Here is a 7981-nt window from a genome sequence, read left to right on the forward strand (position 1 = left end):
GAATCACCGGTATTTTGATATCACGCATCACGCGTATATTTACCGTTAATTAACGATAAAAATATAACCATTAACGTTACCTTTTTATTTTTTAACGTAATAATGAAATGTTTTGGTAGTGTTACGTTGAAAAGTAACGATAACCGTCACTGGTAGCAACTAACTATCTTTTCCATCAGGTGAAATCTAACATTAATAAAAGAAGTTCTAGGGCAGCACTACTACGCAGTATGAATTTGTAGGATTACAGATACATCAAATATTATTCTTGGTAGTTTTAACGTTAAAAACTAACGGTGACCACTGACCATCTAGGTAGTGTTACCTTCTCCATTAAGTGAAACCTAACATCAATAAAAGAATTCCTGTTGCGCAGTACAACTACGCAACAGGAATTTATAGGTCTACAGGTACATGAGAGATTATTCAATTACTATTGAAGGTCATTAATAAATATTTCGAACTCAGTTACAATTCTCGGGATCCCTTACCTACTTTATTCGGTTGCTGCTAAAGTCAGGGATGACTAAGCCAATGTGATTATTTATAAAGAAGTTAAACGCTAAAAATGTTAGTCACGCAGTTTTGAATATAACAATATCTAATAACTTTCAATTTATACGAACTACGCCTGTTTTGAACATGGAATGTTCTTTGTGTTATGTGAATATGAAACAAACATATTTTTTACTTAAAAAAAAACAATGAAAAAATTATGTGGACAAAAATTTTCTACAAAAATTAGCCAGTTAGTTTTGAGCATAAAATTATAAGAATTTCAGAGATACTGACCGAAAATGACAAAATTAATTAAATGCTTATTTATGAAAACAATTTCATCTATTACAAGATATATACAGATTCATATACAGGTGCTTATTTTGAATAATTCCCAATTAATTAACTTGAAGAACTTTACTTTAAATGTTTTTTAATGTTAAAAAAAAAAACAAAAAAGTTAGTAAGAAAGTACTATTTAAAAAAAAATTCATTGGTTCTATTAATTCGATTGCCTGTAGTAGTAGTACCATTTATTTTACAATGTTCTTTGCGGGAAAGAATGAGAAAAGCATTTAATTTAGAGCTGTCAGTTTAAAAATCGTACAATCATTATAGGCCACTGTATACGAGTTGGAAATCGGAGCTACTAAGCGTTACAGAAAGCAATGACATAAATTTGATATTAAAATATGTAGAGCTTCGATATACAGTTCACTATTATTGGATTCTAATTTTGGAACTCCTTACCAACCCAAACACACCTATCTAATAATCTGCAGCAAAGTTGTGTAACATTCCCCCGCGTCTAAAGTGCTACATTTAGCATATTATCAGAGGTTAATGAGCCAGCTTACACCAAAGAAATTAAACGCATTTTTAACCCCCGACCCAAAAAGAGGGGTGTTATAAGTTTGACGTGTGTATCTGTGTGTCTGTGTATCTGTGTATCTGTCTGTGGCATCGTAGCGCCCAAACGAATGAACCGATTTTAATTTAGTTTTTTTTTGTTTGAAAGGTGGCTTGATCGAGAGTGTTCTTAGCTATAATCTAAAAAAATTGGTTCAGCCGTTTAAGAGTTATCAGCTCTTTTCTAGTTTTCTTGTAAAAAAGAATGTTAGATAACTGTAAGGTTCATAATATTATGTCAATTGACAAATGTCAAGCTGTCAAGATTTTTGGGTAAGGTCTGACGAAATCACAAACACAATCTTTATGATAAATTATTATACTTTTATTTCCTATTTAAATTTATTAACTTTTACATTTGTGTCAAATAAATGTTGTTCCTCTTACGTTAGTATATTTTCGAATGTCGTCGTTTTAAAACCACTCTTACAGGTAACCTCTCCACGTTTATTAGCCACTCCCCTTTTTATCTTATCGTTATCGGCCAATCCAAATTGTACAATGAATAAACTTAGTGACTAATATACAAATCATCAAGCTCGTTTAACAAATCATCTAAGTAATAAAGATGTTTTCATCTTATATATTGATTACAAATATTATCCTTTATTATGCTACAATTTATCAACTAAAAACTATAAGAATTTTATATACAGTACGTTTATCGATCAGATGTTGAACAACTTCAGCCAATCAATGACGCCTTCTAATATGATGTTATGATTTGTTATGATTTGAGTGGCGCCAACTATTTAATCAGTAACTTCTACACCTTTTATAGATAATTAATATGGGCCAAGCTTACAGCTCGGCCATCCTGTTTTAAGCGAGTCTCATCGCTTTTAAAAAAAAATTAAAACTTAAGTAACATGTAAACTTCACAACCAAAATGACAAAGACTTAGTTCAACAAAACAAAAAAAAATTAAGATAGTAATTAATTAAATTAATATTCTTGCTAACCTTAACTAGAAGGAATATACAGTTTTATTGATACATTGGTATTGATTATGATTGCAACTTAATTTTAGAGCACTCGCAGCAACCCTTTCCATCCGATATAATTAGAAAATAGCAGATAAACTCAATTCAATTCCAAACTATTTACCCTCGCAACTTTACCTGCCAGTCTACAGTAGCACTCAAATTTAGCCTTTAATCTAAAATTCATTTTTCTGTTCTCTTCCGCTAATATTAAAATAAAAAGATGCAGACACTCTAAATTTATAAATAATTTTTCAAAAATCATAAAGATATCAAAAATTGCGAGACCAGTAGCAACTGAAGGAGGCCTCAATTTAATCAAAGAAGGTAGGTATATGCATAAAGTCCGAAGTATCAATTATAACTCACAAGCCAATATTTTACAGGAACACTCAATAGAGATTTGGGGATGAGCATGTAAAACTAATTACTAAAAACTACTTTAAAGGGTTTCAAGTATCTCAAAATAAATTGTTAAAAGTTCTGTTCCAACTAGACTCTCCTTCCCACTAAAGAATTATATAAGAAAACTGATGAACTATATTATATAAGTCAATTATACAAATTCAAAATATGTCTATTTGTTAATGACCCTTATCCTAGGGTCCACCTCCTTCCTCCTATAGGACTTTTTGTCCATAGCCCGTAACCTCGGGGCTTTCCTTCCTTGGGACTTTGTGTCCCTGACCCATACCTAGTTTTGGGTCTTCCTTTTCCTCATTTGTTCATTTCCAACATCCTTGGATCCTGCAAACATAAAACACTTTGAGTAGACCGTTCATTTAATTTTGTTTCATAAGCATCCATCATAATACAATCCGACCTAAGAGAAGTAATTTTACTTGGTAACCTAGAAAACCTATTATCATTATTATAATTTAGTTTTCTCCAGTTCCGTACCCCTCGAAGGGTGCCTACGAGACCCTATTTTCTAAACCTCTGCTCTCCGTCCGTCTGTCCGTCTGCACGTGCGTCACGGCCTGAACCGTGAACGGCGTATCGTGAACCGTGATAGTTAGAGAGTTGAAAGGAACGTGATTACGGATGTATGAAAATCCTATGCCTGGTTGCTTCCAATTCAAACTTTTTCTTTTAATGCAGATTACGCTTCCCATATTTCTTACAATTACCTATTGTTTTTTTTTTTTTTTTTTTTTTTTTTTTCTAGCAAAATCCACATTCTGAAGTACTAATGGACAATGTTAAACAAACGCCAGGGTACAGTAGTTGCGTCACTTGTGCCTCTTAACCATATAATATCTACATGCAAAAAGAATCTTTGATTTATAATTTCACATGATACTTATATATTTTATTTTAGCCATAATATGCACCATATGGCGTACTTTGTCGTTTCGAGTAACATAAGCAGAACTACCAAATTCGACCCTGGGAACGACACAGTCGCGACTCGCCGCCGAATGATACCTATTAGTTTATCATTAATTCCTTTTCATAGAGAAAAGCGATATCAACATAATAGCAGGAAAAAAATGAAATAAATATTCCGTTCGATACATCTCTATTCTCTACGACATCAAGATCTCTATCACAAGCTGATCGATCATAAAGATTAGAAGAAAGTAGGTACCTTATACATTATTTTATATGTTAACCGTAATGACCCGCATCTGTTCGATTTTCCTTTATTCGTTTCGTAAAAGATTCATCCTCGTACGTCCATCATCATCATCATCGTCATCTACATCGTCATCATCATAAGGTCACTGTTGAACATAAACCTTCCCTAGTAAGCACCACACGTACTGTCCTCAGCCTTCCTCATTCAACCCCTGGTTCCTATTGATACAAACCACTAAACCCCCCCCCCATCAAATGTCCTATACACATCCACTATCCACATCCCTCCCTATCTACATCCATCCATCATACCCAAACGCCGTGCTGGTTGATGTGATGAGCGACAAAGTGTTAACCTCTTCAATACGTCATGGAACTGTAGGAATAGCCATGGAAGACCTCCAAACCGAACGTTGATATTTTGTGTAAGTGGTCCCACGAGTCAAAAAAAATATTCTTGTCCATAAAGGAACAAGCCACGACATAGATTCTTCTATCGGAACTTAAATATTCCAATCACTGCATGTATTCCAACTAATCAGTTTGCTACTGTATATTTGAAGTTGATAATAAATAAAAATGTTAGCTTAATTAAATTCCTATGATAATTCGATTTTTGGTGCATCAACCAGCTTCACCTATTATGTAAAATTAAATATATATATTTTTTTTAAATTACCGGCTGTACATTTTAAACTAACCTAATCAAAATATACTTTCTTACTAATAACTTAATCTTAAAATTTTTCCAGAGGATCCTTCCGCCTCAAATTAACTCAATGATAAAAATGAACAGGAAACTTTAAATGTTGTAAAATCCAGCCAATGCTTCGTACCTTGCCTTATTAATCCAATAGGTACTTCTTTGGATTTTGTCAAAACAAAATACTTTTACTTGTTGAGTGTATAATAAATAAATAATGTAATAAATCAATTAACTGTTAAAGCTAATAACTTTTACAGAAAGCGAACCTCATGATATCTCTTATGAGTTTTAAGCGTAAAATTACCACGCCGAAAACAAAACATGAGCTGACAGTATTCTTATTTGATATACGTAATCCAGTAATACTATATCTATCTACATAATTCGTAAATATGTATGTATAGTTTGTAAGTTACTATTTCACTTTATGCTGTTTCAATGCTTTAAGTTATTATTTTTATCTTTGTCTCATTTTTTTAGTTTAGCCTCATTCTATTTTTAAACTTACTATTTCGCTATAATATTTACAAGTAACCTCATCGAAGACTACACGGTCTTCTGATAACCCAACAAGCATTTATCCAACAGCTATCGCTTTTACCCGAACGGAGGTTCCCTGAAATATACTGAGATAACAATACCTAGTTGACACATGGATGTACAAGAGCGGCAACAAGCTATGACCCCCTCTAGTCATAACTATATCTTTATGATTGTAACATTTCAAACAGTGAAAGTATGTATAAACGATTTCGTCCATAGGACATGCGCTCTAAAGAATGTTAATATAATTATCAGCAACTAAAAGCTTGAAGAAACTAATAGGTACAACTTGTCTTTGAAGTATGAAAATATGCACATTTATCAAGTATACCAGTTCATCAAACATTAAAGTACGCATTTATAAAATGATAACTCACTTATTAATCAAGATAACTACCTGTTTATCAAACCTACCCTACCAAATATAAATAACTACTCACCAAATGTAATACTTTATAATTTAAGTAAAAATATGAAACAAATGTGCATCAACCACATACATACACTCTTCAAATTCATCCATTTATCAAAATGTTATATAATATAACCATTCACCAAATCCATTATATACTTAGTTCATTAAATAGTTTAGTCAAACTTTACTCCACTTGCCACGATTGCAAATTTTCCAAAATAATCAGCCGCAAACATTGCAGCTCATCTCACTTGATAATGCATCCCTCCCTCAGAAAAACAGGCATTAGGAATGTCTTTCCAAGACGCGCGAGAGACAGCCACCGTGGCTTTTCGCGAGATTTAATCCAAATTGAACTAATGCCTAAATAAATGTTTTAATTAGAGGGCGATTGCTTTTGCAACCTCTAACCGTCCAATCAAACACCGAAAGTATTCAATAATCCGAGACGTAAATAAAAAACCCGTCAGAACACCGTATTTATAAAAACAGAGACAAGAAAAAGATTCCTCCTCGCAATGAGATCGCGTGACATCCAACAAGTGAATTATCGACTTTATTACACAACTTATCCTCAACATGTTTTACATCATTTCCTACAATTGAAATCTTTCTATTTTAAATACCCTAACTACAACTTCATAATCCAACCAAAAATCACACTAGATTTATCCCTCGGTCCCACATCTTTAATGCTTTTTTTTTTCTGTTTCGGTAACTAAAACAAAAAAATATATATATATACTCATGTTATAAAACGTTGTCAAAGCTTTCCTGAACGCGCTAAATAAGCAAAAACATAAAATCAGGCGAAATGCCAGACCAGCCGAAAAACCTTCAATGCTTAATCAGCCTAAAAAAAAAAATTATGATCACTATTCATATTATCATGAGATACTACCGGCGCTCCTAAGCGAAATTTATAAGGCACCGCATTTCGATTTTATCAAACAGACTGATCAATTTCGAGAGCACAACAAACGTGGTTTCCTGAGAGTTTCGTTAACTAAATGCATACCGAAACTGAACTATCGCGAAGCGAGTCAAGCGAGCGTGAAAATTTTTTTTTTAAATATATTTCTGGGATAATGTCATGCCACAAACGCGAGCGTAGTGCAAAGATATTTGCCTAAAATTTCTTTCGTACAACAAAGAAAATAGTATTTTGGTAGTAGGTACTTATTATCGCGCCCTGCCCTAAGGGCAGTACTGTAGGTATATTACCATTAAAAAAAAACTTACTCTAATTTTAATAGAACATCTGCCAGGAATTTAACCCGTCAAGCGATGTTAATCCAATAAAAACAAAATCATATTGCATTTAAATGCGGCAGTACACAGTTAATTGCGTGAATACAGGTAAACAAAAAAAAAAACCCCGCTGCCCATATACTATACCTACCTGCTACTCGTAGTACTCAAATTATTGTGCCAGTATTAAAAGTAAATTAGCTGTTATCTAGCGTGGTAGACTACGGCCTAAACCCTTCTCATTCTGTGAGGAGACACTTGTTGCTCAGTAGTGGGCCGGCCATGGGTTGTTCATGGTGAGCTGTTATCAGCAAAGTTATGTTTGAAACTCAAACATTATGCGTTTCAAGTGGTAAAAATAGATAAATGAAAACATTTCTCCTCACTTTTGTAAAAAAAAAAACACTTATTTATGCACCCCGTATTTAAAACTATCTGACTACCTACCTACCATAATTTTAAATTTAGTTAAAGAATAACCAGATAAGATAAACCTACTTTTACACCCATTTTAGGATTTATATTTCTCAAAATGCTCAATTTATTAACCCTGGTCACTATTACTTTATTACAACGGATCACCTTCATTTTTATCAATTAACATTTTATATCCCCAATCACTTAGTAACCATTACAAGTAGAGACGGATTATTTCACTGGCAGGCGTAAAACGAAAAGCTATTTCATGTAACTTTTTCTACCTTATCCCAAAGCGGTTTACAAAAAATAATAATTTCACAAAACAACATTCAAGATGCCCAACGAGTGCTGTGTGATAATATCGCGTCACTGTGTGCTAGAAAAAGGAAAACATCTATCTATACAATGAGTGCAGCAAACGATTGAACCTAAATCCAGAACCTACCTTCCGTAAAACAAAACCACTATGTGAAAATAAATCCCTATCGTAACTCTTAACCAAACTAATTCGGCACACGATTACAAGTGTGAAGATTGAAATACCACGTTCCGTGAGATATTCACCTGTGAAATCATTTAATGAGAAATAAAACCCCGGCAGGACATAGTAGATACATCCTGAAAACTATTTAAAAGTAACAATAACGCCCATCATTAAGTAAACCACACTTTTTA

Source organism: Maniola jurtina, chromosome 16, assembly GCF_905333055.1.
Source record: "Maniola jurtina chromosome 16, ilManJurt1.1, whole genome shotgun sequence".
Lineage (NCBI taxonomy): Eukaryota > Metazoa > Arthropoda > Insecta > Lepidoptera > Nymphalidae > Maniola > Maniola jurtina.